The following is a 16062-nucleotide window of genomic DNA, read 5'->3' on the forward strand; positions in this document are numbered from 1 at the left end:
TTTTTTCCGCTGTATGCTAATCACCTTATTCTATATATTAGTTTTAAATTTTTACCTTGAAATCTTGTCTAAAATCAAACGGCAAACCCTAAGTGTACCCAGACCGGGCTCACCGATAATGTAGGACAACTGAGAGTCTGTATTCTTTGTTTCTCCGTATCTCATCGGTCAGTTCATTGAGAACAGTGCTCGTTTCAGCACTCTTTTCGAAGCTCTATTCAATCAGTGTGCCCCTTTGGGCACATCCTCAAAATTAAACGATAAGTGCTATCTTCAGAAAACTTTACTTGTGTACTCCTCTAGGCCTAATTAGACTGCCTACCTTTTTTTTAAATCAAAACTCCAACTTTAAAAGGTAGCGTGCTTGGAAAGGGTTAAGTATTTTAGGGAGTTAACTATTTTCATTCTGCCTCCTTCGATTTCGAATCGTGGAAGTCTTGCTACGTTTTATGAGGGTCTGTGAACAATTAAGGGGTGGGAGTTTTCTTGAGAAATTATTAACTTTCACTGTTTTCGTAGAGAATTGCAATTTTCTACTGTGTTGCTTACATTTCTTTGTAACTCGGCTCTCGAACTATCACTCATAACAAAAGCCACATCGTCCATGAAAGCTATGCTCAGAGTGTTAAGGCCATTTTTGCTTAGTGATTTTGTCAAATTCCAGATTCTAAAAATCTGCACTTAGGCATGAGGCCTGTGGACAGACTCTGATATTTTCAGTCATACCGTGGTTGTTAGTTATAATTACACTGCGCTTGTTAGTGAAGTAATTTTGAACACTTTCATAGTTGTTTTTTGGACAGTTTATATTTTTTAATGTTCCTAGAACCTCCGGCCAGCAGCACGAATCGAACGTTTTTTGGATGTGTAGGCACATCAAAGCCGAGTCCTGATTCTGCACTTTATTTTTTCATCTGCTGTAGAACTTCATTGATTGCAGGTACAGTGCTTTTATTGGAGAAGAAACCGAATTGGTGTGGGCTTGCTGTGTTGGGCTTTGAAATATGATGCCTGAACTGGTACTTGATATCCAGATTAGTCTTGTTATTGCGTATTTAATTTTAACTGCTACTTCTCCTGGCATTATAAAAATTATTTAGGCATGGAAAGATATATTCAGTGGATTAGCTGTTTCTCGAATATTTGTTAAATTCTAAATAACGTTCGAAAATTCTGCGAAAGACCTAAGGAATGCAAAATCCCCTCCCCCCCTCACAAGAAAGGACTTAATAAGCATTTTAAACACCGAACTAAAACAAACTGATAACGATACAAAATTTTCATTTCCTAAACGATGAATAACTTGTGTCTGCTGTGCCTTATGTTGGAGTAATATTAGTAGAGCGAGTTTGACATAGATTTGCAACAGGGAATTCTACTTTGACTCGAATTCTTTTTGCTTTTCATTTAATTTTTCAGTTTGTAATTTTGTTTTTGTTGTTTTACATTTATTATTTCTTCATGAAACTGGTTCAGGAAATCCTACTGTTCTAAGAAGAGATGTAGATAAGGTTGCATTTCATCCTTAATTTAGAATTAAGGATGTATTTGGGTTGATGGTGGTATTTTTATTTTATATATTTATTTATTTTTATTGCTTGGAAATGCCTTATGTATTTTATGAATGTAGAAAATTTTATTCTTCCCAAGCTCTTCTTTTCTTAAATAGCAAAAATTTCCGCCATAACATCAGATTCAGGGCTTAATTTCTAAAAGTAGAAGTACCGGAGCCCTATAGAAGACCGGCAGGAAAGAGAAACCAAGAGCAAATAAAGGAATAAAATGACTATTACAATCATTAACAATTTAAAAACTGAATAGTTAATTAATAATTATGTAATTGTAGAATGGATGTTAACAATGAATATTTATTAATAATTATTTAATTGATAATTATTATTGAATTCATAGTTAATTTAATATTGTTTATTCATTGAATAATTAAGGATTAAAGTAATTAAATTAAACGCAAAGAGGTATATTAAAATTTAATGATCCATTTTTAATATAATTTTATTGCTAAAAAAATTTTTCGAGATTCCATTTCTACTGAAATTGTTGTTCAGTTATATAAAAGAAGTGAAGCCTTCTTATTTAGGGCTGCAGTGCACTCCGGCTAAAATTAGAATTTATCCCCAAAACTAAGAAGTACCGGAGCTGACCTCCGATGGGCTCCGGCACAATTTGAGCTCTGAACAGTTTTGAACAGAGATCTGTGTGAATAGCTTATCCAAGCACCTTGAATGGAATGAGAGATCCCATTCAAGTTCTTTGGTGTTTCAAGTTCGCAAACTGTGTTTACGTGTATTTTGGTTCTCCAAAAAGCAGATATTGTATCTGCTCAGTTTAGCTTTTGTTTGGAATGTATAATCGCGTAATTTAATTTTGGGTGGGGGGAGATATGCCTCCTAACATTCAAAATTTAGATGATTTTTAAAGAGTAAGAATGCTTTTAGTTAAAAGGTGTAGAAATTCTGAAAAAATTCATAAAAAAATTTCATTCATAGAAATCCGCAGAGTTCTTTAAATCTTATTTTTAGAAGTTCAGTATAGAAGTAACGTAACGTTCATAAAAAATAAAGCTCATAAGATAAAGTTCATTGGAGATATATTTCTGAATATCATGATTTGCACGAACGTCAGTAATTATCAGATAACATTAGACAGCGGATGCTCTTAATAAATGTTTCGTAATAAATGGAAGACCTCAATATGCTTACAAAGGTAATTTGTTTTAATCATTAAATTTCCTTAACCCCTTGGCTTACACGATATCTGCCAATTACGGGAGCTATAGAAAACAAGAAAGTCGGTCCCGCGCTGTGCCTTTCAACTGTTCATCCGTATATCCGAACTGGTGCAAAATATATACTTTCATGGGCTAATCTTTGGAATATGGTAGCAGGTAGTTTGGCGACATTTTGGTAAGGCGATAAAGGTTACTAGCTACGACTTTAGCAGTGTACATGGATAAAGTCAACAGTGTGCGCAATGCCATTTTTGTGCAATTCTGGGATTTTTTTTAAGTGAAAATAGGTCGACGTATACATGGATGATACCGTGTATGTGCAATTATTAAAAACGCGGCAAGCAGTGGGCGATTCTGCACTTTCTCCCAATTTCGCACCTAATCTTCGTCATGATTAAGCACTTTTGTTCCATAAAAGTTCTAGCATAAGCGAAATTCGGCTAGCAGATTGTTGGAAAAAAATGTTGAGTAAAAAAAAAATTGCCTTTACTTCGTGAAAACAAAATGGCGTCCAGAACAAAACTAGCAGCTTGCTGTAGCAGGGTTGGTCGCCAAATTTTCGCCAAAAAATCTCCAAGTTACCATGATCCAAAGATTAAACCTTTCATGACATATATATTTTCGTGTAACGAAAGGAATTGTGAAATAATAAACAATGTTGAGGTACAAATAATCATTTTAAGAAGTCTAGGGTGTAATCATAATCAGTTGAGAAAAATAATTGCATGATGGTGTGAGAGTTTGGCATAATGGATATAAGAGTTTTTTAATTCTTTATACGAAATTATACCTGAAAACGTGTGAACGTAACGGAGCTATACGAGGAAGTAACAGATCACCCAGTTTCGTCAGAAACAACTGAAAAAAACAAAATACGTTACAATGAAATGAAAAATATTCGATGTAGAATAACTCCAATTGCTTGGCATTTTATACACAAATTCCTCACCACGAGTCAGACTCGTAGCTTTTGCTTATGGCACAAATTCTTTATCACGAGACAGACTCGGGATAGGCCGTTATAGGCCAGAGGGTTAACAATATACAAAAGAGCTGGATTTTGTGAAGAATGAATTGAATTATAGGAAAAATGTAAATATTTCGAGTTCATAAATTAATTTATAATTACTTGCATAAATAAAGCAAGTTAATATATTCTAAAGAAATTAGAGGCAAATGTGTAAAATTTTTAAACGACGATGACCTGATTTCTAAACGCCACAAAAATATCTTGATGAACTGACTTTTAAATACGGAGATGAACTGATTTTTAAACAGAAAAAAAATGTTGATGAACTGATTTTTAAACGGCAAAAAAAATATATTGATGAACTAACTTTTTAACGCCGAGATGAATTGATTTTTAAATGGCAAAAAAATATCTTGATGAACTGACTTTTAAACGCCGAGATGAACTGATATTTAAACGAAAAAATAATATATTGATGAACTGACTTTTAAACGGCGAAACAATACCTTGATGAACTGATTTTTAAACGGCAAAAAAATATCTTGAACTGATTTTTAAACGGCAAAAAAATATCTTGACGAACTGACTTTTAAACGCCGAGATGAACTGATTTGTAAACGCCAAAAATTATCTTGATGAACTGATTTTTAAACGCTGAGATAAACTGACTTTTAGACGGGAAAAAATATCTTGATGAATACTCAAACATAAACAAGTGTATACGAGCCAGTTTCCCTTAGAAAGTCCTCCACGAAGGCATCCCTCCCCTTAGGCAGATAGCCCTCGTGTGCTTTGCCATAATTAAATACACCAACACACACCAACACCAAACATAAACAATAAAGACTCATAAAACCGTAAAAGAAATTTATTTTTACTTGTACACACCAGATGACTATAACAACATTTGTACTAGAAATAAACTTCAAAACAAAATCTAAAGTTTACGAAATGCATTTCTGGAGATGGGAAAAATTTTACAAAAGCCCCTTCCCGGGTGGCACCGTTTTCTTCCCAAATTAATCTCCTTCTTTTCTCTTTTTCGGGGCTATTTCATGTGCCACCCGGATATTTTCTTCTCTCCTTCCATTTCCTATCTTCGTTCTTCTAGTTAGGGGGCCCCTTTTCTTTTCTCAGCTTTCTCTTTCGTCGAACCTATAACTTACGACAAATCTCGTTATTACAGCTCCCGCCCTCATACATTTACATTACTTTTTTACAATTATAATTCAACATATTCATATCACACATTATTTTACATCTAACAGTTATAATTCAATGTCACTTACTTACCGAGGATAGAACTTGAGATCTCTCTGTAGAAGCGAAGTCTCTTGCCAGCCTGTCTCTGGGGCCCCGGAAGGAATTAATTCTCTTAGGTACTTCAGCTTAAACCACTTCTTGTACCCTTTCCTTATCTTTCATACTTTCCCTACGTGGCGTGTACAATTCTTATTTTTTCTCCAGCTTCCATCATCACTTTGAACAACAATACGTCCTATAAAGGAACGAACATACCCTCTTCTATACAGATGAAATCTACCCTACCCAAAGGAGGTTCTCGCTTCAAGAGCTCTGCATGTAAAGTAAGTTTTTTTTTTCTTCCACTCTTCAGCAATCTGAAAAAGAAAATTGTTCTTAGTGGTTAAGTTTATAAACGAATATCTAGATTATGTGGAAACTAAATTAAAACCGGACCTTCTTCCCCTCAGTACTTTAACGCTCAAACGTACGCAGCTAACATGTTCCGCAAGGCACTAATACTGAAATCTGAATGTTTAAATTTAGATTTTGAGGATTATTATTTATCATAAGCTGTCAAATAAAAGACAAAACTCGCACTTCATTCGTACGCACATAGAGGTGGCGCAAAATCTCAATATACATTTCAGTCACTTCAAACCGCAATCATTCAATTAATAGACAGCGTCATCAAAGATCTGCAGTGTTAACAATTTAATCCGAAGAACATTTGCTTTCGTTGTCGAAGCGATTGAAAAAGATTTGGTGACACCGAAAATTCCAATCATCTGTTCTATCGCTGCATGAAGTTTGACGTTATGCTTGAAACACGGATAGTTTGCGTCTCACTCCCTCCATCTTCTATAGCTATATAGGTATATCTTCTATAGGTACCCTCATCATACTCTGTACAGCCAAGAGGAATGGGAGCTTGCACTGTTTATTAACGACTCCAGGTAAAAACCTGAATTGCAGCTCTAGGCAACTGGAAAGAACCAGGAACACGAAACTTGCCTTACCTTGTTCATACAAATCCAGGGAAGCAGTTGCATGGTTTGCAGTGGAATCATCAAACATATTAATACATAATAATATTGATGTATGAACTCTGAAGGAAGAAATTTTATCTCAACTATAATAAAAGACCTTTATAATTTACTCGGCATAGACAAAACCCAAAGGAATCCTTTACACCCACAGCCATGGTAAAGAGGTTTGACCGAATTACCTTTAGTAACCACTCGCTAATTCTTTCCAGAAATCAACAGTACTGGGACCACACGTTAACTGGCCCACCGTAGTGCTATCTCGATCTCAGACGCTCTTTTGTCGTCACCTTCGTGATTTATTGTTTGATTGCTCTTCGGATCGCCTGAGGTGCCATTCTCCAGGCACGGTTTCAAATCATGTTCAATTTTGCTCGACAGCAAGTGACGGAGAAGATGAAGGCCCAGTTCGACACGAGAGCTACAGGACATCAATTTAACAAAAATGACAAAGTGTGGTTATGGAATCCAATTCGAAGGAAAGGAGTTTCTCCTAAACTACAGTCACCCTCGGACGGTCCTTACACAATCCTGAACAGGTAAACAAGTAAACGTGCATGGGAGCTCCTAAAACTTCACTATCGAATCAAACAGGTATTGGCCCAATGAGATAAGAAGATACACTAACCAGCTAGAGTATGAAATACTTGAACTAAGTATATGCTATTTCTGAGTAATACTGAAGTTATACATCGGAGTTGTTAATTTAAATATAAGAAGATAATAATATAAAATTACATACAAAGTTACATAAATTACACAAACTGTTTAGAATACTCATTAAAATATTGGATTACGTAAATATCGTAGAGCTGATATTTTGGAGATCGTTGTACGGGAAATTTTGCATTTTTATGGAAATACATATGCGATTTCATTTTGCTAATATTTTGTTAGTTGGAATCTTGTTATGTGACATTTGTTACAGGTAATCAGATCTGACCTCAGATCTTTCAGTCCAAAATTTATAAATAAAGCTCATGGTCTCAGCTTAATAAGTTAGGTATTATGGAGCAGTATGGAAATTGTTACTCTAGCACGGATTAAATTATTGGTGTGTAACCTATACATTGCTCTTTCGTTTCGGCTTTATCGTTTTCGGATATAACTTGTGCTTCGGCATAGGTCCAGTCCTAAAGCACCGAGCTTTTGTATACTTAACATAATTTTTGGATATAGGTTGTGTTGAGCTATCACCAGTCTTTTAAAGGTTTTTTTTTTATTATTTTTCCCCTCCAAAATGGCAGATTATGAACAGTTACAGCAGAAGGCAAAAATATATAGAATACAACATCACAATGAAAAAAAAAAAAAAAACCAGCTGTAACATAGTCCATTAATCTAACATATCTCTTGCCTCCCAGTTCCCAGTAACGCGCGGCGAGAAAAGTTTTGAGAAGATCAGGACAGTGGGATAGATGTGCGGCATCCATCACCTCTCCAGAGCTGCATGGAGTGCATATCGGAGAAGGAACAATATCGAATCTCAAAATCGTAAAAAACAACCTTATATTTAGCGTAGGTATAATGAAACACTCAATCGATTTCGAGGGCAGCTAAAGGTCCCTCCTCATCAGGAGAAAGAAATACATAGAAAGAAGAAAATAGGAATCATAGAAACACGTGGTGCTTATCAGCACTGCACGTGGTTATAACTAGATTTTTAATCAGAGTTGCACTGGCCGCCTACTTTTACTGAGCCAGGCTGTCTGATCAAGCATAAAGAAATATTAGCGAAGTTAAAATAGGGAGCGAGGGCAAATGCACATTACGCTCAAAATCTGAACTTCAAATAATGGAAAGCAACCACTGAACGGATTTTTATACCCTCTGGTAGTACCAAGTGCGAGAAGGTAACGCCATCTATCGGCAAAAATAATTGAATTAAGACAGTAGAATTTTAAAGGCATTAGGAAGGACTGGATTGGACTTCAAATCATTAACTAAACTTTTTAAATCTTTGTGAATGTGAAAAGCCTCAAGAAAATCCAATTCGCCTATGGAAGAAGCCTTTTGGATGATTTTTGCAGACCCAAAATCAAAATTATGGTTAAAAGTCCAGCTATGATACGCTATTGAAGACTTGTTAATTTCCCCTTTTTTGACATAAGATTCATGTTCCTTGATACGAAACTTCAACGCTCTTTTTGTTTGGCCAATATATCTTAAACCACACTGACATGATATACTATAAATTCCCCAAGAATTCAAGACAGAAACGCAATCTTTTAGAATCGAAGGGTGAATTTTATTAATAGGGGAGAAACCGACTTGAAAATTGAATTTCTGGAGAATCCGTGCAATTTTATAGCTAACAGAAGGATAAAATGGAAGCACGACAAGGTCATTGATATTATTTCTAACAGTGGAATGTCTACTTTGATGGGAATCTGAAAATTTTTTGACGGCTTTATCAATAATCACGGGAGAAAATCCACGGTCAATCGCAACTGCTCTCAAATAATTAAGTTCATTGGTAAGCAAAGATTCAGAGGAACAAACTTTTAGCGCGCGGAAAACATAATAGTAAAAAGAAGCCATTTTTTGCTTAACAGGGTGGCATGACTTGGCATGGGGTGGTAAACAAACTGCAAAGGGTTTACGGTACACAGTGGTGCTAAAATCGGTTTCATTGCGGATTATAAGAATATCGAGGAAGGGGAGGGAATTGTTGGATTCAATTTCAAGAGTGAATTGGATGGCTGGATCAATTGAATTCATAATAGATAGAATCTCGGATAAATCCTCTTTATAACCGTCAAAAAGTGCGAAAGTGTCGTCAACATACCGAATCCAAAGACGAAAAGATAATTTATCAAATAATTTCATCTCAAAATAGTGCATATAAATGTCAGCAAGTACCGGACTGAGAGGATTACCCATAGCCAATCCTTCAACTTGACGAAAATATGCATTTTGGAAAACAAAGTGGGTTTGACTTAGAGAAACTTTAGTAAGCGAAACCAACTCATTAATTTCAGTATGTGTGAAGTGAAATTCCCGAAGCCTAGTTTCAAGACAATTTAGTGCTCCTTCGACCGGAACATTAGTAAACAATGATTTGACATCAAATGAAACCATAATGGAACGAAGTGGGGAAATATTTTTAAGTTTATCAATGACTTCAACAGAATTTTTTACAGTGTGAATATTGTTATCAAGTAGAGGAGAAAATCTGGAAACTAAATATTTGGCCAAAGGATATGAAGCAGTGCCTATGTTGGAAACAATTGGTCGAAAAGGAATACCGGTTTTGTGGACTTTTGGAAGAGCATAAAGTCTAGCGCAATTAGTAATAGGCGGAATAAGTGATTTCTTCAACTGAGTTGGCAGAATGTGGGAAGATTTAATAGCACTTTTTACTTTCATGAGGTCCGAAGTTGAAGGATCTTTAGGGATCGAGCAGTATGGGCCTTCATTTATCAATTTAGAGACTCCAGTAATATATGTGTGTTTGTCCATAACAACGATCTGTCCGCCCTTATCAGCTTTAGAGATAATGATATTAGTATCAGAATGAATTTCACGTAAGATCTCATTTTCCTTTTTGCTAAGATTAGAACCCAAAGATTTATTGTTAAAATTAACGTTATGAGTAATTAGGTGGCGGATTGTATCCTTCTGCGTTTCGGAAATTTTGGAGAATTTAAAGGCTTTCTCTATAGGGGCGATGATTTGAGGAATTGAAGGTTTAGATGTCTTAGAAAAATTGAAATTATATTTTAATACTTTTAACTGATCCTCCGAAAGATTCCTATTGGAGATATTAACGATGGAGTTAACGTTTACAGTGGGAAGATCAGCTAGATAATTGGGACTATCCGACTGGTGTGTGAGTTTTTGGGAATCTTTCGGAGGATCAGTTAAAAGTATTAAAATATAATTTCAACTTTTCTAAGACATCTAAACCTTCAAAAACTCACACACCAGTCGGATAGTCCCAATTATCTAGCTGATCTTCCCACTGTAAACGTTAACTCCATCGTTAATATCTCCAATAGGAATCTTTCGGAGGATCAGTTAAAAGTATTAAAATATAATTTCAATTTTTCTAAGACATCTAAACCTTCAATTCCTCAAATCATCGCCCCTATAGAGAAAGCCTTTAAATTCTCCAAAATTTCCGAAACGCAGAAGGATACAATCCGCCACCTAATTACTCATAACGTTAATTTTAACAATAAATCTTTGGGTTCTAATCTTAGCAAAAAGGAAAATGAGATCTTACGTGAAATTCATTCTGATACTAATATCATTATCTCTAAAGCTGATAAGGGCGGACAGATCGTTGTTATGGACAAACACACATATATTACTGGAGTCTCTAAATTGATAAATGAAGGCCCATACTGCTCGATCCCTAAAGATCCTTCAACTTCGGACCTCATGAAAGTAAAAAGTGCTATTAAATCTTCCCACATTCTGCCAACTCAGTTGAAGAAATCACTTATTCCGCCTATTACTAATTGCGCTAGACTTTATGCTCTTCCAAAAGTCCACAAAACCGGTATTCCTTTTCGACCAATTGTTTCCAACATAGGCACTGCTTCATATCCTTTGGCCAAATATTTAGTTTCCAGATTTTCTCCTCTACTTGATAACAATATTCACACTGTAAAAAATTCTGTTGAAGTCATTGATAAACTTAAAAATATTTCCCCACTTCGTTCCATTATGGTTTCATTTGATGTCAAATCATTGTTTACTAATGTTCCGGTCGAAGGAGCACTAAATTGTCTTGAAACTAGGCTTCGGGAATTTCACTTCACACATACTGAAATTAATGAGTTGGTTTCGCTTACTAAAGTTTCTCTAAGTCAAACCCACTTTGTTTTCCAAAATGCATATTTTCGTCAAGTTGAAGGATTGGCTATGGGTAATCCTCTCAGTCCGGTACTTGCTGACATTTATATGCACTATTTTGAGATGAAATTATTTGATAAATTATCTTTTCGTCTTTGGATTCGGTATGTTGACGACACTTTCGCACTTTTTGACGGTTATAAAGAGGATTTATCCGAGATTCTATCTATTATGAATTCAATTGATCCAGCCATCCAATTCACTCTTGAAATTGAATCCAACAATTCCCTCCCCTTCCTCGATATTCTTATAATCCGCAATGAAACCGATTTTAGCACCACTGTGTACCGTAAACCCTTTGCAGTTTGTTTACCACCCCATGCCAAGTCATGCCACCCTGTTAAGCAAAAAATGGCTTCTTTTTACTATTATGTTTTCCGCGCGCTAAAAGTTTGTTCCTCTGAATCTTTGCTTACCAATGAACTTAATTATTTGAGAGCAGTTGCGATTGACCGTGGATTTTCTCCCGTGATTATTGATAAAGCCGTCAAAAAATTTTCAGATTCCCATCAAAGTAGACATTCCACTGTTAGAAATAATATCAATGACCTTGTCGTGCTTCCATTTTATCCTTCTGTTAGCTATAAAATTGCACGGATTCTCCAGAAATTCAATTTTCAAGTCGGTTTCTCCCCTATTAATAAAATTCACCCTTCGATTCTAAAAGATTGCGTTTCTGTCTTGAATTCTTGGGGAATTTATAGTATATCATGTCAGTGTGGTTTAAGATATATTGGCCAAACAAAAAGAGCGTTGAAGTTTCGTATCAAGGAACATGAATCTTATGTCAAAAAAGGGGAAATTAACAAGTCTTCAATAGCGTATCATAGCTGGACTTTTAACCATAATTTTGATTTTGGGTCTGCAAAAATCATCCAAAAGGCTTCTTCCATAGGCGAATTGGATTTTCTTGAGGCTTTTCACATTCACAAAGATTTAAAAAGTTTAGTTAATGATTTGAAGTCCAATCCAGTCCTTCCTAATGCCTTTAAAATTCTACTGTCTTAATTCAATTATTTTTGCCGATAGATGGCGTTACCTTCTCGCACTTGGTACTACCAGAGGGTATAAAAATCCGTTCAGTGGTTGCTTTCCATTATTTGAAGTTCAGATTTTGAGCGTAATGTGCATTTGCCCTCGCTCCCTATTTTAACTTCGCTAATATTTCTTTATGCTTGATCAGACAGCCTGGCTCAGTAAAAGTAGGCGGCCAGTGCAACTCTGATTAAAAATCTAGTTATAACCACGTGCAGTGCTGATAAGCACCACGTGTTTCTATGATTCCTATTTTCTTCTTTCTATGTATTTCTTTCTCCTGATGAGGAGGGACCTTTAGCTGCCCTCGAAATCGATTGAGTGTTTCATTATACCTACGCTAAATATAAGGTTGTTTTTTACGATTTTGATTGTCACATTAGCGTGTTTCTCTTCTAGTCTAATATCGAATCTATCAAGATGATATTGTAGGCAGTCATGTCCGGTGGCAAGGCGGAATTCAGCGACCGCTCTACGCCTTGGGCCATTACACAAATTCGGGATAGCATTCTTCCAAGACTTATGAGAAACACGATTATAGAGATCTTCCTGAGCACGTACATTGATAGATCTTTTAATAAGGTCCCTAACAATATGGAAAGGCAAAGGACGAGAAATATTATTCCCGATAAAAGCACCCTTTTTTTGCCAAGAAGTCGGCTTTTTCGTTACCTGGAATCCCACAGTGGGTAAGAACCCACTGGAGGACTATAGTTTTCTCAAGTGAAGCAGGTTTTGCAGATAATGTCGACAATCCAATATATCCTGCGATATAGGATTTTCATCTGAAACGATAACCAACAGAGCAGCTCGGGAATCACTGAGTATAACAACTCTTGTGAATTTTTCCAAGTGGCATGGTAGCTGGTACAGAGCTGTGCAAATCGCATCAATTCCACCGTCAAACGCAGTACCCACAGGGATGTCGAAAGAGAAAATTTCCAGTCTTTTAAAGTTAGAATCTAGATTGGTGGGTTTCCGAATGTGTGAGACGGCAGAAGCATAGATAATGGTCTGCATCCTCCTTTGACTCCACACACGCCATTTTCGCTATTGGAGAGATTCCTTTTCAGAAAATAATCTGGATATGGGACATGACCGGTGAGGTAATAAGTTAGGAAGAGCTTGGAGCTTCTAATTTCTGTGCCGATGTTTGGAAATAACCAAGCTGAACGGCGATGTAGTTCGGATCCCTACGTCATCAGATTCTAAGTATAAATTGTTCATTACGTTCATTTATTTATTGAATTGGTGTTTGATTTGTTGTACGTTATTTATTGAAATTATTATTTTAGTATTGCGTTGATGTTCAGTTATTGATTTTCCTTAGTTGTAATTATGGCTACCTGTCCGGGAGTCTCACTGCCCGGGATATGCAGTCTTTGGGAAGGGAAAATGCTATGAATTTTGTACATATGGTAAATAATTTTAATGAGCCTATGCGTAAATTGTAGTACCTCCTGTAAATTGTAACAAGAAAGGCCTCAGAGGGCGAAGCATCGTCACGAGAACACGGCTACAAGGTTTAGTCCAATTTAACATCATAACGTTAACATTATAACGTTTGGCTGCCTTGCCAAACTGGCGAAATAGCACGAAGTATTGTCGCCAAGCTTAGCGACATTTTGGCCCGATTGTTGTGTAACTGTAATTGTTTCGATCTCTGTGTAATTCTTAACTGTGTAAACCTTACACCAATTTCAAAAAATCGAAGGTACTGGAAATTTTTCGGCGGACAGGGTAAAACTATATAAAATTGGAGAAAGCATTAGTTTTTCAATTTAGTTTATAGAGTTTAGCTCAGATCACTTTGCGAGCTTGTAATATTAGCGGTCATAAAAGTGGCTTGCACTCTTAATGATAATAATGGATTTACTTTTGTAGTATTATTTTACTATTTAAATTTTATTTCGCTAAATGAGCAGAAAAATCTGAAGTTCCAGAACTTTAAACTGCTTTTGGAAAAATTAATTTTAACAAGCTATCATCGGTGCGCAGATAATAATATAAAGAAGAGTGTCTTTTTGTTTGTAATTCATACAAATCTATAATTTTATTTAGTATTTCGTATTTCTACATGGCTGAATTTATTTGCCCAACATGTTTGATGAGCGACAGCTGTCAAGCCAGTCAAGGACATGTTGAAGACATTGTTGGAAAGTCATGCTGTATGTGGCCGAGCATTGTCCTGTCGGAAAACATAACCTGGACCATCAGCTAGCACAGGCAGTACGGTCGACTGCATAATTTCATCAACATACCTTTGAGCAGTCAGAATACCTCGCAGCATGACTAATGGTGAACGACTGTTTCATCTAATCGCTCCTCAGACTATCACACATCCTATATTCTGCTCGTACAAATGGTACATCAGACCGCTCACCTCTGTCTTCGGACACGTATACAGCGGTCATCAAGCATCGACAAAAAAGTGGGATTAATCACTGATTATCACTTTCTCCGATCAGATACTGTCCAGCTTGAGCGACAGCGGCACTATGCAAGACGATGCTGCTTATGGTGGAGTGTCAAACTGCTTATGGTAAGCATCTTAATAGACGTCAAGATCGTAACACGTTGAGCGCGGCGCCGAATTTGCTGTCCTTTCTGTTCAGCCGGTAGCGAGCTAAGCCGTATTTTTGTTTAGAATGTTTTAATACATTTCCTTAAAACTAAATTTGATCACATTTCATTGAGACTATATTTATTTTTTAACTTTAATACTGTCGGTTCCGCGGGCCGACGCCAGCCAAACGAAAATTCCAGTTCCGGTCCCCAGGGACCGACGCCGGCCACACGGAAATTTTACTGCCAGTGCCCAAGAACCGACTCCGGCCAGTCCCAAGAGACCGGCGCCGCGCTCAACGTGTTAACCCCAGCGTCCCATAGTCTCCTGAGAATCGTATCCTCGGATATCCCAGAATCCCTGCGAGTTTACAAATGGCATTTTATCGCTGATAGCATAACGTAACCACGACCACATCACTTTGACCAATATTCAGATCCGTTTGTTTAGCCAACCAGCATCTTTTAGCCCTATGATGCGACCCTTCTCAAAGTTTGACAAATGTTTGTAACGTCGTCGAGTACGTCTTAAAGGCATTTTTCATTGCAATGCCACATTACAAACTTTTTACAATCTATCCAAGCCGTCAGCATAGCAGCGGTTGTAAATGCTGCTATGCTCCATTTAACATTCTACCAGCTCATCACACCTGCCCTTTAACATTCTACCAGCTGTAAACTTCACACGCACACTGTATCGCTCCACAATTCTGAATGTTGCTGCAAGTTTAATCATTTACTTAACTTAACAAACCACATTTGCATACTGTGTTTTCGAAGTTCTGGCTCTGTTTTTCCTCGATTGCTTTTTTTTTCCAACAGTTTTATGTTTACAATGTTCTCACTGAATATAAAGACAGAAGTTTGTTTCGCTCGCTAAGTAATTTCTTTTAAAAGAGATGGCGCATGATTCCATGAACCAGATCATGAGACTATGGAAGTTTCCTGTATCGTAGCTCTCGAGATAACAAAGCAAGGACAAAAACATACAGAAACTGAGGAAAATTTAATCAAGCCGTGCGACCTGAAAATTGATAGATTGAGGATGCGGTGGAGTTTCTGGTGCATAAACTGAAAGATTATATATGCCGAATAGACGTAGAGGTTAATTTGAAGTAGGAAGAAATGAAAAATGAGCAGTGCCCTCGCCGGGACTCGAACCACGTACCTCTCATACGCGCCGAGTGTGCTGGCCATTACGCCACGAAGGCATGCTAAGCGGGAGAAATACCTTATATACTTCCCGCTTTTAAAGGGCGACTGGAGATTAAGGGACCCAATCACCAGATCCTGGTGCCGGAGAATCATCATCCACCCCCATTTTCAGTTCGGGCGCCACCGCAGAGACAATTAGGCATTTTTTGACAGTAGGAGAGATGAAAAGTGAGCAATGCCCTCGCCGAGGCTTGAACCACGGACCTTTCAAATACGCGCCGAAGAATTGAGGAATGAAATGGTATAAAACTTGCACCAGTTTCATTATTAGAGAATACAGACCAAGGAACGATGAGCGGTATGGTCATGGATATCAAAATATTGGCTTATTCTTCATTTCAAGATGATGACAGTCGTAGAATAAGGTTAGTTGTATG

General features: G+C 36.9%; 1 protein-coding gene across 1 annotated transcript in view; it reads right to left on the reverse strand.

Annotated features, from left to right (window-relative positions):
• Positions 1-4571: 4571 nt before the first annotated feature.
• LOC146995600 (uncharacterized) overlaps positions 4572-16062 on the reverse strand; it is a 196232-nt gene continuing 184741 nt past the window's right edge. The window contains exons 9-10 of the mRNA XM_085824485.1: positions 5013-5338; positions 4572-4874 (exon numbers count right to left, since the gene is read on the reverse strand). The gene's annotated coding sequence lies outside the window, so the exon portion shown is untranslated. The remainder of the gene's footprint in view (positions 4875-5012; positions 5339-16062) is intronic.

The sequence above is a fragment of the Stegodyphus dumicola genome, chromosome 9 (assembly GCF_044657685.1).
Source record: "Stegodyphus dumicola isolate Sdum_Otavi_A_Nest chromosome 9, ASM4465768v1".
In the NCBI taxonomy this organism is placed as follows: Eukaryota; Metazoa; Arthropoda; class Arachnida; order Araneae; family Eresidae; genus Stegodyphus; species Stegodyphus dumicola.